Here is a 26324-nt window from a genome sequence, read left to right on the forward strand (position 1 = left end):
TTTCCCTTTTGTAGATCACTGCTTCTTTCTTGGCTGGAGGTGAGTGTGTTTTAGAAAATGAATCTGAAGTAAAGCTATATTTATTACTTTATAAAGTTGCTCTTTTCCACTGTATATTAAAGAATCAACCTCAGGAACAGCAGCAAATTGGAAGACTTACCCATCTCCAAAGTTTTATTCCATAAATGTACAACCAAAGGAGAATAAAACACCTCTTTGGACACACAGACTGTTGTAGTCAGGCTACCAGAATCACAGCTTCAGCCCCGAAGAAAGGTCAGAGGGGACATTCCTTATGAAAATGATCGAATTACCAAAACCACCCAATCCTGCTGTGCCCTTTCAGAAAAGCAGCGACCCAGCACATGTCCACTTTGTAATTTTAAATTCTACAAAGACTTTCTACATTAGTGATCAGTTACAAGTGATGCTGCAAATGTATGATTTTGAAGGCCGCCCAAAGCAATATGGGGGTGACTATCTCCAAAGCCGGATCCACACCCCAGCTTTAAAAGCTGGTTCAGCAGGAACAGTTATAGATAATCAAAATGGACTTTACTGTTGTCATGAAGCTACTAATGCATATAATATTTTGGAAAATATTTTTCTTTTAAAATAGAGGTGTAAACTGCGGTATGTCTTAATTGGACTAAAGCCAGCTAGTCTGGCTGCTTTGATCTGTACTAGTTTGAGATGTAAACAGAGAAGTAGAGTGTATTTTCATTTTTTGAATAGAGCATTCAAGAAGTGGAGTGAAGACTTGTCACCTATCTAGCAGATACCAAGCAATTTGTTTATATTACTAATAAGATTGCTACTATGAAAGAGGTTTCATTGTTAAAAGATGAAGTTCAAAGAGACTGGTGAGACAATGAGAATTTGAATCAATCAGTGGTGGTAGGTATAACTTCAGTAGTTTTCAAGTGTGCAGGCAGAGGCAATGTGAGATCAAAACGCAGCTGCAAGCCTCCAACTGGCTCCACAGTTAAAAGAACCTCATTTTGAATTCGTAAGATGAAAAATCTTTGCCTGGTGTTTGGTTAAGTCTATGGTTGCTGTTGCCTTAATGGAGATTAATTTGGGAATTTGTTAAAAGTTATGATAGTAGTAATTTGTAGCCATGTGTATATATTTTAACCTGTGTAAGTTAATAAAATGTTTCAATTAGTTTAATGTAAAACCTCGAGAACTGGTGGTCTGATTCCTGAATTTAGAGTCGCATCTCAAACATATAATTTTAAGTGTTATGATGGTTGTTTAAAATTTCCCTCTGGGAATTTTAAATAACTCAGCTTTACCGACTGCATCGGTTATAACACTATATAAATTTCAATTTATCATGGCCAGGGAAAGTTGAAGTGTCTGTTTCCCTCATTCATCCCAGCGAAGAGATACAAGTGCTTGAAAGGCTACAAAAGGAATAGCCAGAGAGTGTGTATTTTTTAAAAGTACCTTTGCATCAGGAGCTACCGTTGAGATCACTGAGTGTAATCTTTGTTTGCCCCAATCTAAACCACTTTATAACTTCACTGATCTCAGGACGCAGGAGCCCTGGTTCTGTTACAAACCAGAAAAGCTTCCCTCCTCTGCTTGTATCAATCATGCAATGGAGGTTATGAGCAGAAAATCTTAATAGGAGATGAACAACATTTTTTCCAAAGGCATGTCACTTAACACTCTTTCTTCACATTCCTGGTCTAGAATGATGAGATGAGGATAATTCACCAATCTCATGTGCCAGTGCACCTGAAGGAATGTGTTGGAAATTCAGCACACTCTCTCTCTCTTCTGGTGCCATGTCCTAAGAGGGCCTAGGTGACCATGGACTTCCATGTTAATCTTACTCTAGAGATCTCTCATCCAAATTCCTTTTGTTTGTGACTACCTGCTGAGAGCGTGGGATTGATGATTTGCTTTATAGTGCTGAATCTGTCACTGCTGGAAGGTCAATTTACAAACTTGAACATGGAAATCTCTGGGTACCTCATAGTATTCAGTTGACAGATAAGTAGCTGTTGATTGAGAGACAAGTGGTTGTTAGTTTGTAACTAAACAGTGAGAGAGGAAATTTTAAAGGGTAATTAATCATAGGCCATCCTCATACACCTCCAAGAGCTGCCTGAATAGCAACATAAGGAGGTGCCTTGAAATTGATCCATTTCCTATTTCAGACCTGGAATTTTATGTGGTACAGAGAAAGAGACCTAAAATTCAAGAGAATTAAAGTGTGAAATGCTTTTCTGAGGTGGTAGTTTAAACGGATAGATTGTTCTACACTGCACCACCATGCACTGTCACTGCTCAAAATCTTCCAAGAATTGGAATCAATCTATGCTTAAAACTCATAAACAATAATTTTGTGTCAAAAATTCAATTGCCTTTAGGTAAATAGATTTTTTGCACACTATTCCACCAACTTTCTCTTCTTTCCTGAAGCTGTTGACTCTTGAAGTATGAGTCCACAGATGCAAGTCACTCATTTGCAATATCCTTAACTGCAAGGGCAATTCCCCAGCAACCAAAACCCTCTGAAAAATTCTGAGTCAGAGACGGAGACTTTGGATGGTTCTGACGTACTTACCTGGATAGTTACCCAGGAAATGTTAGACAGAAAAAAAGCAGCTCTAAGTCCTGGGTAACTAAACAGCTGACCACACCAGCCCCCGCCACCACCCCCCCACACCCAACCACTCACACTGACACCTCCCCCTCCACAAATTCTCCTTCCAACCAACCCTCTGACTAACACAAACCCATAGACTACCTCCTGACTGCCCCGACCCCCTAACCCCCCTCCCGATTACAACACTCCAAGCCCTCCAACCCTCCAAATCCCCACCAACCCTCGGAAGCCTTTCTGATCCTCTGAGCTCAAGATCCTCCAACTCCCGCAACCTGACCTGACCCAACCTCACCACCCTACCTACCTTGCCACCCTACCCAGCTGGCACCTCACCTGCTGCACACTCCCTGCCACCCTACCCATCCTGCCACTATGCTCACCCTGCCATCCTACTCTTCTGGTATCCTATCCATCCTGCCACCTACCACCCTAGCCACTTACCTGACACACTCAATAACACAATGAAAAGCTGTTTAAATGTTTGAAAGCTTTTCACCAACATATTAGTGAATGAAGACTTAACCAAGATATGGCAGCTAGTACCATGATAAAGGGACATGGTTTGGCTTCCCATGTTGATATTTCACTTTGAAGGAGGAGTCCCAGAACAGGCATGCTCCACATTTCTGAAGAGATCCAGTTTGGAAGTCCGGGCTAGAAATGCAAAACTCAATCTTAGTGGGAAGAAATAGGAGCGGAGTGGCAATCCGACGATAGTTACCACACCTCAGAAGTTTTGTCCCAAAGATAAATGTAGCAGGTGGAAGATGAGGCTCATGTACATAGCAAAATCAGTATCCCACTCCAAATTCAAAGGAAGGGATGAAAGAGAGCATAATCACAAACAAAAAGAATGGCCCTTGGTTTTTGATATTCCACAGTGAGGGGTCCCAGAGGACTTTGTGTTCCAGTGACTGACCTCTCAAATGATAAAATGACTTCCTACCATATGAAATTTTCACTTATCACAATTCATGTATGCAATGGTTTAACATACGATTATAATTTATTTTCAGTGGAGTCCATTTATTTTCAAGAAGCCCATATTGCCCGTGGTTCAGCTTATATAACTGTGAAGCCTTCATCTTATATAGGTAGGAGAAATATACCTTATTACAATGATGATCATGGGCAGGTTTTGTATGTTAGAGGGAGAACAATTAAAAAGAATGTTGGAGTAATTCTTTGCTGCAGATACTATGTTGTACACCAAAGCTTTAGCTCACTGTAAAAGGAGAAGTTATAGCAGTGACAGAACAGTGAATTATTTATTCTTGATGCAACAGCAGCAGCATTAGGCATCTTTGGATTTGGAGGCACACTGCCAGAGGGTGGCCGTGTTTGGAACTCCAGGCAGGAAAGTGGAAAAGTGGAATTGAGGCCATGATCAGATCAGCCATGATTTTATTGAATGGCAGAGCAGGCTCAATGGGCTGAATGGCCTATCCCTGCTCCTATTTCTCATGTTCTACTGACATTATAATCATACTTTGTACAAAAAGTGGTTGTTCTCATTCGCCCTGAAGTTACCTTTTACCAGATTGTACCAATGTACTCATGTCTTTCAGCTGTCATTTAAAGTGCAATAGTGCACAAGATTAAGCTTTCTACTTCTATTTAAAAAGGAAGACTATATTGCCTTGTTGAGGGATTTTCCCCTCGTTGGGTGGGAGCGTCGGGTGGGCCCGGGAGCAGCTGTGAAACTGACTGCCGCCCGCAACCAGGCCCCGACTGTGATTTCATGCCAATTAAGGCCTGCCCAGTGTAAAATGTGGCTCCGCACTGGCCAGGAAGAGCTGTACAGGGGTGGGGGGCCTATCAGCTGCTGGGCCCAAAGGCGACTCAGCAGCTAGTTTAAAGGTAGACCAGGCAGTCCCTGGAAGGCTGCCATGGAGGATGTTTCCTGAGCTGGTACAATGGACCCGACTGAAGTGGACATGGCAGGGGGGAGGGCAAGTCAGGAGGGTATTCGGTCCCCAGCTTCTCTAATGAGTGCTTCGCCGTCCTCCTGGAGGCGGTGAGACACCCTTGTCTCCAGGAATGGGAGGAAGAGGCCACCGCACCTCACCAAGAGGGTATGGGAGGAGGTGGCAGCACTGGTCAGCAGCCATGACGTGGTGCGGTGCTCCTGTGCGCAGTGCCAGAAGCGCTTCAATGACCTGCTGTACTCAGGAATGGTGAGTACCATGTTGGCATGGGTCATTGTGCAGATGTGTTAAGGCCTCGCCGTCCCCCATGTGGACATCAGGGTGCTAGAGTCTGACTGCCAACTGGCTATCACACTGGAGCTGGCCAAGTGGGTGAGCCCTGGCTGCTTAGTCTGAGTGCCTGTGGCTTGAGGGCTACAATTTGGATGTGCCCTGCCAGGTGCTGCTCAGCTGGGGTTGGTCAGGCTGCAATGGGGCTGCATTTACAGAGTGGACTAATCAATGCTCCTCTATCCTTTCAGGAGGAGACTGCCCACAACAATAAAGAAAGGTCACGGACCAGCGGCGGCCCCGCTAGCCTCCTAATCCTTTTGAGGTATGAGCAAGATGCCCTGGAGCTCATCAATCTTTGTGATAAATTTTGATTGTCCCACTTTCACAATACAATCTTCCAGCCATGGCATAGGATATGAATCTGCTTTTATTCGCTCATTCACCTTTAGGTAGTCCACACACAGGCCAGAATTTTCCCCTCGGTGATTTGGGGGTGGGGCCCGCTCGCTGAGGGGAAAATGACACGGGATGATGTCGGGAGGAATCGCCGACGTCATCCCGGTCCCTTTAAATATTCATGAAGGTGGGCGGACAGTGAAATCTGCTGTCCACCCACCGACCTGTCAATGGCCAATTAAGGCCATTGAAAGGCTAATTAACCTTGTTAAACACACTGCCTGGCCAACCTTAAGGCCAGAAGCCCCAGCGGGCTGCAGATTATCAATGAAATTTCATCCACTGGCGGGATGAAGTTTCATGTCTGTTTTTTTAAAAATTTATTAAATTTTATGTGTTTATTATTAACATGTCTCATCTCACGTGACATTGTCTCATGAGGGGGGCATGTTAATAATTTTAATATTTCTCTATTTTTAGAGTTTACTTACCTCTCACGAATCTCCCTGAGACAGGACTTTACCTCAGGGAGCAGTGCGCTCTTTCGCGTGCATGTGTGAAAGAGCGCACTTTGACAGATGAGGATTCCCTCCACCCCCCGCACAGGAAGCGCATAGTACTTCCCATCGGGCAGCTCACTCAAAAATGGCAGTGGGCCCCGTTTCGGCAACAGGGTTCGGCTGCCCGCCCACTGCCGAGCCGCCGATGGGGCCCGCCTGCCCATCAAGGTAAGAATTCTGCCCACAGTCTTTGTGTTCCATCCAATTTCGATACCGGCACAATAGGTGAGCTCTAGTTCCTGCAACAAGACTCAATGATATCATTTTGAAGCATGATTTCTATTTCTTTCTGTACTTTTGATAACTTTGCCGGATTTAATCTACAAGGATATTGCCTTAGCGAAGATGAAACTTCTACAGGCACATCATGTATAGCTAAATTTGTCCTTCCCAGCTTATTTCCACAAATATCTTTGAATGACTGCAATAGCTTTTCCAAATCACTTTGACACTTGCTTGGAATGTAGCTCAATATTTCATTTAAATTTTCAAGCACCCCCTCATTATCTAATTTGATTAGAGGAAAATCAATTTCAGAGTCCTGCACTTCTACCTCTTTTCTCATCATCCACCATCACTAATACCTATTTTTTCCCTCTTCCCTGTCAAAGTACTTTTTAAGCATATTTACATGACAGACCACAGACCACAGGATCACACAGTGCAGAAGAGACCCTTCAGCCCATTGAGGCTGCACTGACATGTGAGAAACACCTGACCTACCTCTCTAGTCCCATTTACCAGCACTTGGCCCATTGCCTTGAATGTTATGACATGACAAGTGCTCATTCAGGTACTTTTTAAAGGATGTGAGGCAATCCGTCTCTACTGCCCTCCCAGGCAGTGCATTCCAGACCGTCACCACCCTCTGGGTAAAAGAACTTTTCCTCACATCCCCCCCTAAACCTCCTGCCCCTCACCTTGAACTTATGCCCCCTTGTGACTGACCCTTCAATTAAGGGGAACAGCTGTTCCCTGTCCATGCCCCTCATAATCTTGTACACCTCGATCAGGTCGCCCCTCAGTCTTCTCTGCTCCAATGAAAACAACCCAAGTCTATCCAACCTCTCTTCATAACTTAAATGTTTCATCCCAGGCAACATGCTGGTGAATCTCCTCTGCACCCCCTCTAGTGCTATCACATCCTTCCTATAATGTGGCGACAAGAACTACACACAGTACTCCAGCTGTGGCCTCACCAAGGTTCTATACAACTCCAACATGACCTCCCTACTTTTGTAATCTATGCCTCGATTGATAAAGGCAAGTGTCCCATATGCCTTTTTCACCACCCCACTAACATGCTCTTCTGCCTTCAGAGATCTATGGACACACATGCCAAGGTCCCTTTGTTCCTCCGAACTTCCTAGTGTCATGCCGTTCATTGAATACTTCCTTGTCAAATTACTCCTTCCAAAGTGTATCACCTCATACTTTTCAGGGTTAAATTCCATCTGCCACTTATCTGCCCATTTGACCATCCCATCTATATCTTCCTGTAGCCCAAGACACTCAACCACACTGTTAACCACCCAGCCAATCTTTGTGTCATCCGCAAACATACTCATCCTACCCCCCACATAGTCATCTATGGCATTTATATAAATGACGAATAATAGGGGACCCAGCATAGATCCCTGTGGTACGCCACTGGACACTGGCTTCCAGTCACAAAACATCCTTCTGTCATCACCCTCTGTCTCCTACAACTAAGCCAATTTTGAATCCACCTTATCAAATTACCCTGAATCCCATGTGCATTTGCCTTCTTTATAAGTCTCCCATGTGGGACCTTGTCAAGGGCTTTGCTGAAATCCATATAAACTACATTAACTGCACCACCCTCATCTACACACCTGGTCACCTCCTCAAAAAATTCAAGCAAATTTGTTAGGCATGACCTCCCTCTGACAAATCCATGCTGACTATTCATTGTCAAACCTTGCCTCTCCAAGTGGAGATAGATTCTCTCCTTCAGAATTTTCTCCAATAGTTTCCCTACCACTGACTTGAGATTCACTGGCCTATAATTCCCTAGCTTATCTCTACAACCCTTCTTAAATAGTGGAACCACATTAGCTGTTCTCCAGTCCTCTGGCACCTCCCCTGTGGCCAGAGATGAATAAAAAATTTGGGTCAGGGCCTCTGCGATCTCCTTCCTTGCCTCCCTCAGCAGTCTGGGACACAAATCATCCAGACCTGGAGATTGTCCACTTTTAAGCCTGCCAAAACTTCCAATACCTTGTCACTCCCTATATCAATTTGCTCAAGAACCTTGCAGTCTCTCCACCCGAGTTCCATACCTTCATCCTCATTCTCTTGGGTGAAGATGGATGTGAAGTATTCGTTCAACACTCTAACGATGTCCTCAGGCTCCACCCATAGATTGCCCCCTTGGTCCCTAATGGGCCCTACTCTTTCCCTGGTTATTCTCTTCCCATTGATATACTTATAGAATAACTTGGGATTTTCTCTATTTTTACCAGCCAGAGCTTTCTTATATCTGTTCTTTGCTCTCCTAATTGCTTTCTTAAGCTCCACCCTGCACTTTCTGTACTCCACTAATGACTCCGCTGATTTGTTTCCCTTGTACCTGCTAAAAGCCTGTCTTTTCCTTCTCATCGTATCCAGAATATCTCTGGTCATCCATGGTTCTCTGGGCTTGTTACTCCTTCCTATCAACCTAGAGGGGACATGTTGAGCCTGTACCCTCCTCATTTCCTTTTTGAACACCCCCCCACTACTCCTCTATAGATTTCCCCACAAGTAGCTGTTCCCAGTCTACCTTGGCCAGATCCTGCCTTATTTTACTAAAATCCGCTCTCCCCCAATCCAAAACATTTTTTTGCAATTTGTCTATTTCTTTGTCCATAACAAGCTTAAATTGTACCATGTTGTGGTCGCTATCACTAAAATGGTCCCCCACCACCACCTCAGCTGCCTGTCCAGCTTCATTCTCCAGAATTAGGTCCAGCACTGTGCCGTCCCTTGTTGGACCCTCTACATATTGACCTAAAAAGTTCTCCTGTACACATTTCAAGAAATCCACTCCATCCAAGCCCTTAACACTATGTCTATCCCAATTAATGTTGGGAAAATTGAAATCATCTAATAACCCTATTGTTATTGTTTTTACACTCCTTCGCAAATTGTGCACATATTTGCTTCTCAATTTCCTACTGATGATCTGGGGGTCTATAATAAATACTTAACAATGTGGCTGCCCCTTTTTTATTCCTAAGCTCTATCGAGAAAACTTCATTCAATGCCCCCTCCAAGATAACATCTCTCCTTACTGCAGTAACTGATTCTTTGACTAATAATGCAATGCCTCCTCCTCTTTTACCCCCTCCCCTGTCTCACCTGAAGATTCTATATCCTGGAAAGTTAGGCTGCCAATCCTGCCCCTCCCTCAATCACATCTCAGTGATGGCTACTATATCACAATTCCGCGTGTCAATGCTCACCCTTAACTCATCCGTTTTACCTGTAATGCTCCTGGCATTACTCCCTTGAAACTTAACACAGTTGTCCTCCCTCTGACTTGATTGTTTTACTGTGTTATGATGTGTCCCTATTCTGCTAACTTTCTGTGTCCCCTCCCCCTGCCGAATTAGTTTAAGCTCCTCCCAACAGCACTAGCAAACTTGCCCACAAAGATGTTAGTCCTGCTCTGGTTCAGATGTAGACCATCTCCCTGTACACCCTTTTGTTCCTTCTTCTATCTGGAGTATTGATTAAATAACTTACTTCACTCAATTTCTTTTCAATCCTGTAAGGCCCACTAAATCTTGCATTTAATGAATCACCTTGTGCTAGCAACAAAACTAGTACTTATGCTCCACAAACAAAGCTGCAACTTTTAGCTCTCATCTTTCTGTTTTCACTTTCATCACTTCCTGTGATATCTTTAAACATTCCCTAGCCAGCTCTCTTCAATGTTTCCCTGAAATTTGATACGTAATCCAGGAGGATAGTTTCTGAATTTTGATGCAAATGTTACTTGCCACTTGTCAGCCTAAACCTGGGTATTGCTGCATTTGGACATGGACTGCTTCAATATCTGAGGAGTCGTGAATGTCGCTGAACATTGTGCAATCATCAGCGAACATCTCCATTTCTGACCTTATGATGAAAGGAAGGTCATTGATGAAACAGCTGAAGATGGTTGGACCTAGGATGCACTGGAGCTGAGATGACTGACCTCCAACAACCACAACCACCTGCATTAGGCATGACTCCAAGCAGCGGAGAGTTTTCCCCCTAATTTCAATTGACTCCAGTTTTGCTAGGCCACTTGATGCCACACTTGATCAAATGTGGCCTTAATGTCAAGGCCAGTCACTCTCACCTCACCTCTGGAGTTCAGCTGTTTTGCTCATGTTTGAACCAAGGCTGTAATGAGGTCAGGAGCTGAATGGCCCTGGTGGAACTCAAACTGGGCAGCAGTGAGCAGGTTATTGCTAAGCAAGTGCCGCTTGATAGCACAGTTGATGACCCCTTCCATTACTTTACTGATGATCTAGAGTAGACTGACGGGGCAGTAATTGGCCGGGCTGGATTTGTCCTGCTTTTTGTGCACAGGTCGTACCTGGGCAATTTTCCACATAGTTGGGTAAATGCCAGTGTTGTAGCTGTATTGGAACAGCTTGGCTAGGGGCACAGCAAGTTCTGGAGAACAAGTCTTCAGTACTATTGCCGGAACATTGTCAGGGTCCATAGCCTTTGCAGTATCCAGTGCCTTCAGCCGTTTCTTGATATCACATGGAGTGAATTGAATTGGCTGAAGACTGGCATTTCTGATGTTGGGGACCTCCAGAGAAGGCTGAGATGGATCATCCACTAGGCAGCATCTTATCTTTTGTACTGATGTGCTGGGCTCCTCCATCATTGAGGATGGGAATATTTGTGGAGCCTCCTCCTCCAGCGAGTTGCTTAATCGTCCTCTGCCATTCATGACTGATGTGACAGGACTGCAGAGCTGAGATCAAATCCATTGGTTGTGGGGTTGCTTAGCTGTGTTTATCACTTGCTGCTCATGCTTTTTGACATGCAAGCAGTCCTGAGTTATAGCTTCACCAGGTTGACACCTCATTTTAATTTATGCCTGGTGCTGCTCCTGGCATGCCTTCCTGCATTTTTCATTGAACCAGGGTTGATCCCCTGCCTTGATGGTAATGGTAGAGTGGGAGATATGCCAGACCATGAGGTTACAGATTGCGTTCGAGCACAATTCTGCTGATGCTGATGACCCACAGCGCCTCACAGATGCCCAGTCTTGAGTTGAGAGATCTGTTCAAAATCTACCCCATTTGGTACAGTGGTAGTGCCACACAACACATTGGAGGGTATCCTCAATGTGAAGATGGGACTTTGTCTGCACAACTGTGCGGTGGTCACTCCTACCGATACTGCTATGGACAGATGCATCTGCGGCAGACAGGTTGGCGAAGACGAGGTCAAGTATGTTTTTCCCTCTTGTTGGTTCCCTTACCACCCACCACAGACCCAGTCTAGCAGCTATGCCACTTAGGACTCAGCCAGCTCAGTCAGTAGTGGTGATGGAGTACATTCTGCATCCTTGCCACCCTCAGTGCTTCCTCCAAGCAGTGTTCAACATGGTGGAGCACTGATTCAACAGCTAAGGGAGGGCGGTACCTGGTAATCAGCAGGAGGTTTCCTTGCCCATGTTGAGGACTCCCAGGGCAACTCCCTCTCGACTGTATATCACTGTGCTGCCACCTCTGCTAGTGTCTGGAATATTATCTGTCAAGTATGATTCTGTGAGGATGACTATGTCAGGCTGTTGCTTAACTAGTCTGTGAGACAGTTCTCCCAATTCTCGCCCCCAAATGTTACGCTGCAGGGTCAACAGGGCTGAGATTACCGTTGTCGTTTCCAGTGCCAAGGTCAAGTGCTAGTCAACCACATTGCTGTGGATCTGGGTCAGGTAATAATGACAGATTTCCTTCTCTAAAGGACATTAGCGAACCAGATGGGTTTTACAACAGTTGACAATGTTTTGATGATCATCATTAGAGTTTTAATTCCAGATTTTTATTGAGTTCAAGTTCCACCATCTGCTGTGGTAGGATTCAAACCCGGGTTCCCCAGAACATTACCCTGGGTCTCTGGATTACTAGTCCAGCGACAATACCACTACGCCAATATGTTGAGAGAAGGCTTCAATCTAGGGTTCAAGAGCTTCTTAGGATGGCTCCAGTTAAATTGATGAGACGCCATCATGGCTGCATTTAGGGCATTCTGTCTTGTGCAGCACTTGAAATGACCAATTAGAACTCATACTTCCTAAGGGCAGGGCTAGGTATTAGGTTTCATGAATGCAAGGAAGCAAAGTAATTAATCTTAGAGGAATTGATGTCCTACAGTAAAACGGTGGTTATACTTCATACCAAAAAGTAACTTGTTGATGGTAAAACACTTTGGGACATCCCAAGGTTGCGAAAGGCATTATGTAAATGCAAATCTGTTTTTCTGTCTAATGGCTTCCTCGGCTGATCTCTGATAGAAATGGCACAACTATTTTCTTCAGACCTTGAATGGTTTTTCACTGTGGGATGATGCCATTATGATTATCTACCATTTCATCTGAGCAAGATTCTCCATTGAGTTCCCTACAGGGCAATGACGCAGAATATTTAATTTTTAAAAATTTATTCATGGGATGTGGGCTTTGCTGGCTGGGCCAGCATTTATTGCCCATCCCTAGTTGCCCTCGAGAAGGTTGTGCTGAGCTGCCTTCTTGAACCGCTGCAGTCCATGTGGTGTAGGGACACCCACAGTGCTGTTCGGAAGGGAGTTCCAGGATCTCGGCCCAGCGACAACGAAGGAACAGTGATATATTTCCCAGTCAGGATGGTGAGTGACTTGGAGGGCAACTTCCAGGTGATGGTGTTCCCTTGTCCTTCTAGATGGCAGTGGTCGTGAGTTTGGAAGGTGCTGTCGAAGGAGCCTTGATGAATTCTTACAGTACATCTTGTAGATGGTACGCACTGCTGCTACTGTGCGTCGGTGATGGACGGAGTGAATATTTGTGGCTGTGGTGCCAATCAGCAAATTGTAAATGACTCTGTTCCTATCAATTAACATAGGTGCACTAACAGACTATAGTGAGAGAGGTGGAAGTCCTGCCTCTCTAAACTTTTTCAAGTCCTCAAAGCAGCCAGCACAGTTTCCAGCCCTATGATTATATCATTCTAAAAATGAGGCTCATGTATGCAGCACAAAGCTGATCATTATTGCATTTTTTGACTTCTGAACTGAAAACTAGCCAGAAGTAAAAAATAAAATTGTCAAAATAATGGTGAAGTTAGATCCAATTACTCCAATCAAAATCACAAATGATATTGTCTTAACTATAACTATGGTGCATTATCCCTCCTTATTCTTCTTAACCTCTCTACATCATTTGATGCTACTGTCCACACCATACTCCTGCACATCTCCTCCATTGTTCATCCCTATTTGGTCCCGACCTTACTTACCTAATCTCCAGAGCAATGCCCACCCTTCCCATTCCACTTGTTTCCTTCTGGAGTTCCCAAGCCCCTATCCTTGACCCTCTCCTTCTCACAATCTACATGCTGCCCCTTTGTGGTATCATCTGAAGACATGGGGTCAGTTTCCACATATATGTTGATGACAGCCTTTTCTACCTCTGCATCACCTCTCTCAAATTCTCCACTGTTTCTGATGTCAGATTGTTTACCTAACATCATCCCGACTGACTTGCATTTTGTTCCCATTAAACATCGGAAAAACTGAAGCCAGTTTCTTCGGCCCTCGCCACCAATTCTATATTGTTCTTCAATTTCATCTCCCTATCTCAAGTTGAAGTGAATGAATTGAATGGTGTGGCAGGCTTAATGGACCATATGGTCTACTCCTGCTTCTATTTCTTATATTATGTTTTTATATTCTTAACTGATCACACCCAATGCGACCCAAAATTGAACTCTAATCACATATCCTCCTCATCGCAAAGGCTACCTACTTCTACCACCATAATATCTTCTGTACTTTAGCCCATCTTCTGCTGAAACCCTCATTGTTGCCTTTATCACTTTCAGATGCTCCTGTTCCAATACTTTCCTGGACAGTCACACAGGCACTCATTCTGAGTGGTTCTTTGCCCTTACATTCACCAACATATGTGGGTGCTTCCTAGCTTAACTGTTGGCTCCAACCCTGTTGTTTTGTTATAATGATATATGAGCACCAATCACTCATAAGGGATTGGGTAAACATTTTGAAGTAAACCCACAGCGTGTTTATGCTATCCCTTATGAATGATTGGCGTCTTTATATCATTATAAGAACACGACAAACCCCACATCCAGCTCCTCTAAAACTCTACTGAACTGTCCTAACACACAAAAGGTTTGACTCACTCACTGCTGCTGTATTTGCTGATTTTTCTTGTCTTCTGATCTCACAATCATTTCATTGCTCTGACTCTGGCTTCCTGTGAATCTCCCATTCCCTTTGCTACACCATTTTTTTTGTATTTGTTCATGGGATGAGGTGTCGCTTGCTAGGCCAACATTTATTGCCAATCCCTAATTGCTCTTGAGAACTGAGTGGCTTGCTAGGCCATTTCAGGAGGCATTTAAGAGTCAACCATATTGATGTGGGTCTGGAGTCACATGTAGGTCAGACCAGGTAAGGAGGGCAAATTTCCTTCCCTAAAGGGCATTAGTTTTTATGATAATCGACAATGGTTTTATGGCCATCAATAGATTTTTAATTCCAGATTTTTATTGAATTCATTTTTCACCATTTGCCATGAAGGTATTCAAACCTAGGTCCCCAGAGTATTACCCTGCACCTCTGGATTAATAGTCCAGTGACAATGTCACTACGTCACTGCCTCCCCCTAAATGCCTTCATCATCTGGGCCCCAGGTTCTGGAAGGTACAACCTAAAACTCTCTTCCTCTCCATCTCCTTCTCTTCCTTTTAAGACTCCTTAAACCCAATTCTTAGACCCAGCATTTGATCACCTCTCTGTAATTTTTGCCTGATTATGCTTCTGCGTTCTACAGGTTTTTGTATGTTAAGATTACTTTATGAATGCAAGCTGTTTTCACTTATCTGGCCATATCACCTTTGATGCTCATTACCTTGCTTGGGAAGGGTAGAGGCCCCATCCCAAATAACTTTCTGCAAAAATTGTCCCATCCACCTACAGAGCCTCCCAGTTATGTATCCACTAGTTTGCCTATCGTCAGTAGATGGTTCTGCCCTGGGTGCCTCTGAATCTGCTAACATACATAGCTGTTCAGTCTGAGTGGTTTTAACCCTTCTGTTTACCCAGTTATCCAAGTACTTCCTTGCTTAACCATTGGCCCTCACCTCAATTACTTACCAGTCCACTAGTCCACCTGCCTGTTTCCTCTGAATGCTTCTCAGGACATTTATCGAGCTGCCTGTCTGAATTATTTAACCTGGCTGCTGGCTTGTTCTCCTGAACACCCCATCCTTATATGAAGTTGATGGTTTAGGTAGAGTAGTTTGAGAGATGAGATACTCTCTAATTTAACAACTGAGCTTCTAAATGATTTGTCTATTCTATGCCTGTTAATTTTTATTCACAGAATTACATTTCAGCATCAAGTTAAATGATGTGACATCTTCTATTTTAGGTCTGAGGAAGTTTGATCTCGGCAATTCTAGAAAAACCGGCCCTCATCTCGCTTTGGATATAGACAACAAGATCAAAGTGGAATATTATGCCCATGGCAAACCCATCCGAATCTTACACATTTTGAATCAGGATCTACCATTCATTGCAAATAAACTGGATGAGATTAAGGGAGGAAAGAGCACCAGTATAGCCTTCACCATAAGGTGCCATTTCAACACTTTTCCAGTTGAAACATACATCCGAAGGCTCCAGAACATCCGCAGGTCAATTCTACGATTGCTGGACAGGAGTACAGACACACTGGTTGTAATAAAGACTGCCAGTGTCCAGGCCCTTCCATGGGACGTCAGTCTCTACAACAGTGACTGGTATTCCTAGCAACTAGATTTAGTGATGAGAAAGATGTTTGAGGGCGTCAACGTTGCATTTGTGGATGCCTGGGAGATGACAATAGCACATTATCTGCCACTTGAATTACATCCCCAGCAAGTCATTATAAAGAATGAAATAGATGTATTTCTTTCATATGTATGTCCTTTGGAAAAGAGTTAAATACTGTTTTAGATCAAACTTGGTAATCATGAGATTCATATTACATGACAGAATGAAGAGATGAGCAATCAGGACTACAAGAATTCTGAATGTGCTTTTTAAATGAATGTACTATTTTACTTTAAATATGGATGCCCTACAGCTGTACTGTTTTTGAAATGGATCCTAGGCCAAATGTGAAGAATACTTTGTGACGCGTGTAGGTTATTGTTCTTTTTACACTGAGTCATGTGGTTGCATTCTGTTTGTTTTAAAAGTCCTCCTTAAAAGTCCATTGTAATATGAGGTGGAATTTTGCACTCCCATTTGCGGTAGGTGTCATGGCGGGTGGGGGGAGAATTCGGCAGGAGAGACAGAAATCGGTTTCACGCCAGTGTGAAATCATAGCGGGGTTATCCAATGGTTTCTGTCAATGGCGGATCATGAATTCCACTGGAGGCCAGCATGAAACCAATTTACATCCCACTAATGGATGCAAAGTAAGGCCCGACCAGAATTGTCCCCCCACTTCAGATTTACAATTAAGCCGGCAGGAAAACATGCCAGCCCAGGGCACATCTGGACAAGTGTGACATGCAGAAGTCAGGGCTTACCGTTAGGGCCTTTCTCAGTTTGTGGACATCAGAGGAGAAGAAGATGCTGGAGGCCTACAGCTGTCAGACCCTGGAGGAACACGTGCACCACATGCTGGGTGGATCCTCGTGCACATGGCTCCACTGCAAAGCAGCTCTCAGAAGGTGAGAGGTCTCCAAGCAACGGTTTCAACTTTGCTGAGGCGCTGGATTTTCATGGACGTCGCTGATGCTTTGGTCCTGCTTCGGAACTTCAGGTTCTTGGCCATGGGTTCGCGCCATCTTCCAGGGACTTAGCCATGGGCTCATTCCATCTTCCAGGGATTTTGCCATGGGCTCGCGCCATCTTCCAGGGACTTCACCATGGTTTCGCGACATCTTCCAGGGACTTCACCATGGTTTCGCGACATCTTCCAGGGCCTTCGCCATGGGCTCGTGCCATCTTCCAGGGACTTCGCCATGGGTTCGCGACATCTTCCAGGGACTTCACCATGGGTTCGCGCCATCTTCCAGGAACGTCTTGTTGTGCTCATGCCATCTTCCAGGGCCTTCACCATGGGCAGGTATGGATGATCGGCGAAGGGAGTTGGTGGGGGTGACAAATGTCGGGGTGTGAGTGTGAGAGGAAGGTGTAATGTTGTGAGGGAGGAGGGACAAAGATGTTACTGGGTGGGGGGTTGAGGTTGGGAAGGGGGCACAAAGGTATTGGGGGAGTAAGTTTGTGAGGGGGGTGGGCAAAGACGGGGATGAAGTTGGGAGGTAGGGGGCAAAGGTGTCAAGAGGTTGTGGGGGGAAGGTGTAGGGGGGAGGAAGGTGTAAAGGGGGTGTACAGAGGAGGGATGGATAAGATGGGAGGAACATTTAAGGTAGGGGTGAAACGTCCAGGTGAATGCGAAAGAGAGGGGTCTGTGGAGTCAATGTGAGCCCCCTGGGGAGTGAACTCAGGGTGGGTGTGGTAGGAGGGAATGGTGAGTGTGAAAGACGGCAGAAGGAGCCGGTAGGGTAGGAGAGTGGGGGTGTGTTGGTACTGGTATAAAGGGCGGCAAGGGCGGGTCACGGAGGCACCTGGTGGTAGGAAGGAGGACGTGGACGTCAAGGTGGATGGGGGTGGGGTTTTCAAGAAGGTAGGAAATGTGCACGTTCACCTGGACATCCATTAACGAGAAGGATTTGGGCTATAGGGTAATGGTGAGGAGGTCAAAGGTGATGCCGAGGGGTGGGTGTTCGACTGTGATGGGGGAAAGGGCATGGGTGACTGGAGGAGGGGAAAGGACAGGGAGTTAATCAAAAATGACCACTATGCTGTGCAAATCAAAAGTGAGAGGAGCCTAATGTTGGACGGGCACAGGTGCTGCATAAGAGTGCAACCAGTGGGTGGAAGGAGATGCAGGTCAGCTCAGATGGGCAACTGTGGATAAAGGGGAACTGATGGATGTACTGCACTTAGATTTCCAGAAGACATTTGATAAGGTGCCACATCAAAGGCTGTTGCAAAAGATAAAAGCTCATGGTGCAGGGGGTAGCATATTGGCATGGATAGAAGATTGGCTGGCTAAAGAAAGCAGAGAATTGGCATAAATGGGTCTTTTTCTGGTTGGCAGCATGTGACAAATGGTGATCACAGGGATCAGTGTTGGGGCCTCAACTTTTTACAATTTATATAAATGACTTGGATGAAGATACTAAATTTGCTGGCGACACAAGCCTAGGTAGGAAAGTAAATTGTGAAGAAGACATAAGGACAAAGGTACATGGATAGGTTAAGTGAGTGGACAAAGATCTGGCAAATGGAGCATAGCATGGGCAAATGTGAAATTGACCATTTTGGCAAAAAGAATAAAAAAGAAGCTTATTATCTAAATGGTGAGAGGTTGCAGAGTGCTGAGATTCAGAAGGATCTGGGTGTTGTAAAAAATTGGGGTCTTGAATAAACAGATATTTTTTGCATAATATAACACCCCCTAAAAATCTTTCTAAAATGTCAACAAGTTTTAAACACTCTGTGGAAACAGGCAAGGTCACTTAGTTCATGTTGACATTCCTAAGTTAAGATGGCATCTTCTGTACCCCCTACCTATGCAATTGTTTAAGAAGGACCAGAATGTCCTTCAGCAAGATGTAAGCTAAAATACTGACCTCGAATGGGGTGACACACAAGGTGAATGGTAACCACCCTGGTGTTCTGAGTACCTCTCCTGTATCCATTGGTCAGAATCGTTAGATAAATGATTGATGCTGGGTAAGCTACCAGCCCCCAAAAAAGGGTATAGAGATTGGCGTCATACAGGTGGTAGTGGGCTGTGGTACTGCTGAGGTGCTGGTGAGAGGCTGAGGTGCTGATGAGGTGACAGTGCTCATTGAGCAGCTGCCTTCCTCAGGAGGAAGATGGACCAGAGGAGGAGGAGGAAGATGAAGAGATCGAGGGAAGAGTTTCCTAACACTTCAACTAGAAAGCAAAATGCTGTTATCGCAAGCTGTTATGGGTCTTATACATTTTCTGTCTAATTCGTTAATGTATCAAATCTAAACTGTTGTTTCTTAATAAACTCAATAAAATATCTTAAAAGTACTTTTGACTAGTTGAGTGCCTTTTTAGGTATCTGTGGTCCCGAAACCAGAAATCTTACAGTGTCCTAATGCATGATTCACAAAAGGTTAGTATTCGGGTACAGCAAGTCCTTAGGAAAGCTAATAGAATGTCATTGTTTATTGTGAGGGGAATTGAATACAAAAGTAGGGTAACTTCTGGACAGAATGAGCCTCAGCATCTCCTCCAGCCACTGCAGGTCTGGCAGCACCAATGGAAAAACAGAGTTACTGATTGAGAATTCCACAATTATAAGCATTTTACACCATGCAGTAGTAACACAGTTTTAAACACTCTGTGGAAACAGGCAAGGTCACTTAGTTCATGTTGACATTCCTAAGTTAAGGTGGCATCTTCTGTACCCCCTACCTATGCAATTGTTTAAGAAGGACCAGAATGTCCTTCAGCAAGATGTAAGCTAAAATACTGACCTTGAATGGGGTGACACACAAGGTGGATAGTAACCACCCTGATGTTTTGAGTTTCAAACTGTGTTTCAGGGATAGTTTGGTACTGGAAGACTTAACGATGACTAGGTGGATTAATGCACACAATGGAAACAGCTCAAAGTTTACACTGTCATCCCTGAACTGTATTCCTAATGAAAATCCTCCTTGTTTTTCAATTTATTAATATTGTTACTTTAACTCTTTGTTACTTCAATATTTCTGCTAATTTTGTTCACTTTCTTTCCCTCTTTTTGTGTCTATGGGTTGGAAGAGAAATCAAACAACAGACTTTCTCTTCTCCCTCACAAATCTTTTCATTGCTGCTAGGTTTCTTTCAATGTTCCAAACTGAAATTCAAAGCTGCCTCACTTCCCATTCTCCATCTCCACAGGTCTTTCCCAGTCCTCAGTCCCTCAGAATCTTTAGCCTTAGGTTCAGATTCTACTACACACTTGAGCTTCAGTGTGTTTCTTCCTCACCCTCTGTATCCTGAGATTTCTATTTAGTTTTCTTCAGTTAACTGAGTGAAGTCTCATTGATAATGAGGGAGGTTGAGTTGCCTCACTCCCAGCAACACAGAACAATGTTCTACTCTACCTGGTTTTGGGAAAATCCTCTCCGCAATACAGTAAATAACCATGTAGAGCAGTGCTTTTAAATAGACAAACTCCATCACCCTCGCTCCAGTTAGAGTATAACATTTATACACAACAAAAACAAACATCTCATTTGGTTAGAGCCACAATAAATCTTCCATACATGAATAATTCAAAAATAAATAAATGTTTAAAAAAAGCACATGAAAGGCAGTTGGAGAAAGCCAAGAGTTCTGATGATGTCATTTAGATTTTGAATCACATGATACCCAAATTTGGTTGGAACAGATCGAATACAGTTTTTACCTCTTTTTGGAAGGACACACATATGAAAGAAACACAGCTATTTCATTCTTTATTATGACTCACTCGGGTGTAAGTTATTTGGCAGCTAATGTGCTATTGTCATCTCCCAGGCATCCAGAAATTCCACATTGATGCCTGTGGACATCTTCCTCATCACTAAATCCAGTTGGTAGGAGCATCACCCAGAAGGAAAAAACAGTTGGGAGCAGTATTCTTGTTTCCCAGTTTTTACTGTTTTTCCCTTCTGGGCGTCACTGTTGTACAGGCTGACATCTTGTGAATGGTCCTGAACGTTGGCTGTCTTTATCACAACCCCTATATCCGGACTCCTGCATATCAACTGTAGAATAGGCCCCTGATTCCCTGTTGTGTCCGGATATGTGGTTCTTCTGGAATGTGACTGAAATGGGGCCATATGGTGATGGCAATAACTGTGTCCTTTCCTCCTTTCATTTCATCCAGTTTATTTGAAATGTACGGAATTTCCAGGCTTGAAATTGGGTTGAATTGGAATGGGAGGTCATGAAGGCGGAAATCCATTGCGATGTTGTTTTCTGTGTCCACAGCAAGGTGAGGCATCACTAGAATTTCCCAGATCAAGGTTTTGAGACATAAAACAGAAAATATAACAGTATTTAACATGCTTAGCCATAATTTTGCTGATGCTAATATATGAAGGTTGGGGGAGGAGAATATCATTTCAAACAGAATCTCAGCAAAAATACAGGGAAAAAACGAGTTACTTGTGTCCTGTGATTAGGGGGGAGGTTGGATCCAGGACTGGAACCTGGAACTGGCTGAAAGGGCTGAGATGCCCAGTGGTAAAACTGCTGAGTGTGTTACCAACAACAAATCAGTTGTTTGAAAAAGGAGAGAAACATTTTTACTTGAACAGATAGGTGGGATTGCAATTGATTTTACAACATACAGATATTTATTTCCTTTTGCCTCAAAAATTAATTGTAAGTGCTCCCTGATGTTTCACTGAGCAACAGCACCACCTGGTGGAGCCCTGAGTCATTCCAATCTGGAAGTTTTCAGGTTCGAGTTCCTGTTGGGCTAATTGATCTCAGCTGGAGGGAGAGAATGGGCACTATAATTAGCCTCTACGCCTTGAGCTGCAGACGAGAAGAAAAAAATGAAACAACCATGTCCATTGACTATTCAATAATGCCCCCGTGCTGGAAAACTTATGTGCACTGGATTAAATAAAAACAGAAAATGCTGGAATAGTCAGCAGATTTGGCAGCATCTGGGAGTAAGAAACAAAGTTAACATTTCAGGTTGATGACCTTGATGCTGAGTATTTCCACAATTTTCTGTTTTTATTTCAGATTTCCAGCATTTGCAGTATGTTGCTTTTGGATGTGGCCACTGGGTGTTGTATGAGGATCATATGGGGTTTGCTTGTGATAGCAATTACAGTTGGCTTCTCTTCTGTCTGTAACCTCAGGTGTCCCCCATGGATCTATCATTTTCCCGCTCCTATTTCTCATGTACATGCTACCCCTTGATAACATCATCCAGAAGCACAGCATTAGTTTTCACATGCACACTAACAGTATCCAGCTCCACCTCCCCAAGATCTCTAGACTCCTCAACTGTCTCTAAATTACAGACTGCTTATCCGACATCTAGTACTGGATGAACAGAAATTCCCTCCAATTTTATATTGGGAGACTAAAGCCATTGTCTTCTGTTCCCCTCTTCAAATTCCATTCCATAGCAATTGATTCTGTTCCTCTCCCACCGGTTGTTCACAACCTTAATGCCACATTTGACTCCAAAATGAACTAGTGATGACAGATCCATGTTATCACTATGATCGCATTTCCACCTTTGTTACATCGCCCAACTTCACCCTGCCTCAGATCATCTGCAGAAACCCTCATTCATGCTTTTGTTGCCAGTAGACATCACTATTCCATGCTCTGCTGGCTGGTGTCCCACATTCTACTCTCCATAACCTTGAGGTCATCCAAGACGCTGGTGCTCACTTGTACAAGGTCCAGCTCACCTTTCACCTTGCGCTCGCTGACTTACATTGACTCCTGGTAAAGAAACATCTCGTGGCAGAATTCCCAGCCTCTGACCTGCTCTTGGCTCATTGGTAACCCCCAGTAAGTTGATAGTGGGGGATTCAGCGATGTTAATGCAATTGAATGTCAAAGGGAGATTGGTAGACATTCTCTTATTGGAAATGGCACTTTTATGGGGTGAATGTCACTTGTGACTTATCTACCCAAACCTGGATATTGTCCAGATCCTGCTGCATTTGGACATGGACCGCTTCAGTATCTGAGGAATCACGAATGGTGCTGAACATTGTGCAATCATCAGTGAACATCCTCACTTCTGATTTTATACTGGAAGGAAGGTCATTGGTGAAGCAGCTGAAGATGAATGGGCTGAGGAACTCCTGCAGTGATGCCCTGGAACTGAGATGATTGACCTCCAACAACCACAACCATCTTCCTTTGTGCTAGGCATGACTCCAACCAATGGAGAGTTTTCCCCCTGACTCCCATTGACTCCAGCTTTGCTCGGGTTCCTTGATGCCACACTTTGTCAAATGCTGCTTTGATGTCAAGGGCAGTCACTCTCACCTCACCTCCTGGAGTTCAGCTCTTTTGCCTATATTTGAACCAAGGTCCGAGGGGAGGGCATTTAAGAATTAATCACATTGCTGTGGATCTGGAGTCACATACACGCCAGACCAGGTAAGGATGACAGATTTCCTTCCCTGAGGGTATTTAGTGAACCAGGTGGGTTTTTGTGACAATTGACGATGGTTTCATTGTCACCATTACTGAGGCTAGCTTTTTTAAAATGCCAGATTTAAAAAAAAATTGAATCTAAATTCCACCAGCTGCCGTGGTGGGATTTGAACTCAGAGCTTTAATCTGGATCTCTGGATTACCAGTCCTGTGATATTACCACAATGCCACTGCCCTACCTCCTTTACACTGCTTTTTTCCAGAGACACCCACAGGGCAATGGGGCTATTTCCCCAGAGCTGGGGTTCTGGCTCATGGACATGAGAGTGTAATCACATGCTGGTGGACCTACCATCTGGGGACCAGACCTCCTCCGACTCACCTGTAGTTTAGCCAGGGCCTGTGGGGTATCCAGTTTATGTATGTCACCATGGGGAGGCAGTACACAGGGCTTGCTGACGAAGAGACTATGTCCTGGCAGGGACAGGCTAACACACTTGCCTCTCTTTTTCACAATACTTATCCTGCTAACCGGTGGTAAGAGCTGAAAGTGAGAGGTGAAAAGCAGACAAACAACTACCCACCACCCACTACACTAACACACCTGATGCATTGCATCAGCCAGAGATATATTGATGTATAAATGTATACATGTACGTAAAGTACAGGCACAGGCAGAAAGACAGTTTAGTTTATAGAGGTTCAAAATGTGTAATAATTTTCCCCAGCAATTAAGAGCTAGCAAGTGAATAAAGACTTGTCTCCAGTGTTATATCCTTCACCAGCTGCCTATCCAAGTTTTAACCCAAACTTCCCTTCCAATGACAGGCCCTGTGCTTCTTGTAATATTTCCTACATATCAGTAGCAGTTGCATTGTGTCTTAGCGTGTTAAATAATGTTATCTTTTCTGTTTTAGGTCTCAAAATTTTTAATCTTGGCAATCCTAAAAATATTGGCCCTCACCTTGCTGTGGACTTGGAAAACAACATCATGGTAGAATATCGACCTCATGGCCCACCAATCCGATTCAACACTGTTTCGAGCCAGGACTTGCACTACGTTGCAAATGAACTGGATGAAATTAAAGGAGGAAAGGATACCGTTATAGCCATCACCTTATGGTCTCATTTCAGCACTTTTCCAGTAGAAGTCTATATCCGAAGACTACAGAATATCCAGAGATCAATTCTACAATTGTTAGGCAGGAATCCGGATACAGTGGTTGTTATGAAGATTGCCAATGTCCAGGCCCTTCCAGGAGAAGTCAGCCTGTACAACAGTGACCGGTACTCCTACCAACATGATTTAGTGATGAGGAAGATGTTCACAGGCATCAATGTGGCATTTTTGGATGCCTGGGAGATAATACACACACATGCACGCACATGGATGCATATACACATACACGCATACACTGGGTGTAGATACACACACACATAGGTGTATAAACACACACACACACGGGTGTATATATACACACACACATATACAGACCCACGGGTGTATATACACACACACACACATGCATGGGTACATATGCAGATACACACAGACTCGCACAGTCAGAGATACACACAGAGAAAAAGACAATAGGTACACACATGTATACAGGGGACACAAATACAGGTACAGTCACACACACAGGGTAGAATTTTCCCCCTGTTAGGGGGTGTTGTGCGGGGTCAGGCACGAACCTGATCTGCATCCCCGATCAGGTCCGTGCCGCCATTTTACGTGGGCGGGCCAATTAAGGCCCACCCAGCGTGACGCTCGCCTGGAAGCGCTGAGTGTTCCAGGCAGGGTAGGGGGTCCCTGAGTCGGGACTGCGTTCTTTCGTGCTTGCGTGTGAAAGAGAGCAGAAATCTCCCTGGGGCACAGAGGTGCCTCAGGGAGATTAGTTTTAAGTTTTAACAGTTCAATAAAGTGTTGTAAAAAATTTTTACGACATGTCCCCTCATGTGAAACTGTCACATGAGCTGGGACACATGCATTAATTTTAATAAAAATTTTTCTGAAGACTTTACATCATTTGTGAAACCTCATCCCGCCCGTGGATGAGGTTCCATGAAAAATGTGAAGGCCGCCTGGGCTCTTCACCTTAAGGCTGGTTGGGCAGCTTTCTCAATAGGTTTAACCAGTTAATTAATGGCCTTAACAGGCCTTTGACAGTTCGGTGGGTGCACAGCTGCATGCCCACCAAACTAAAAAATCTAAATGATGCGCGGTGACATGGGGACACACCCCGACATCACCGCGCGTCATTTTACACCTCGGTAAGCAGGCCCTACCCCCGCTCACCAAGCCGAAGATTCAGCCCAGAGATACAAAACTCACTGATGAACACACCCACACACACACACACACACACACAACACAGATTACACATAGACACAGAGCCACCTTAGCATATTACCTGCTACATAAATTACACCCCAGCCGACTCATTGTAAAGAATAAAATAGATGTGGTTCTTTCATATTTGTGTCCTTCCAAACCGAGATAAATACTGTATTGAATCTGTTCCAACCAAACTTCTGTTACCATGTGATTCAAAATCTGAATGATGACATCAGTACTGTTATGGCTGTGTAACTGCTTTTTCAAACATGACCAACAACTCTCTTTTTAAAACAAATGATGACTTTTGAATTATTCAAGTGTGGGAGTATTAATGGTTGTTGTAAACAAATGAGGATTTATTTTTTTCTGTGTACAAATATTCCATTATAACTGGAGCAAGGGTGATGGAGTTAGTCTATTTAAAAGCGCTGCTGCTCGTGGCGATTGACTGTATCGCTGAGGGGATTTTCACAAAGCAAGATGAAGGCAAACTCCACATCCCTCATTATCAATGGGAATTCATGTCAGTTAAGTGAGAGCAGAGGATTTGAGAGTGAAGAATGAATGCACTGAAAGCCAAGGATGCAGTAGACTTTGAACTTAAGACCAAAGATTCTGAGAGAAAGAGGACTTGGGAAGAGGCATGGAGATTGAGAATGAGAAGTGAGGCAGCTTTGGCGTTCATATTGGAACAGTGAAAGAAACCTGCGAAGAAAGAAAAGATTGGTGAAGGAGGAGATAAAGTCTGTGGGTGAGGA

General features: G+C 44.1%; 1 pseudogene; it reads left to right on the forward strand.

The window, feature by feature from the left end:
- The first annotated feature begins 295 nt into the window (after positions 1-295).
- LOC121290430 lies at positions 296-25729 on the forward strand (annotated as a pseudogene).
- The last annotated feature ends 595 nt before the right edge of the window (positions 25730-26324 follow it).

Source organism: Carcharodon carcharias, chromosome 18 (genome assembly GCF_017639515.1).
Source record: "Carcharodon carcharias isolate sCarCar2 chromosome 18, sCarCar2.pri, whole genome shotgun sequence".
Lineage (NCBI taxonomy): Eukaryota > Metazoa > Chordata > Chondrichthyes > Lamniformes > Lamnidae > Carcharodon > Carcharodon carcharias.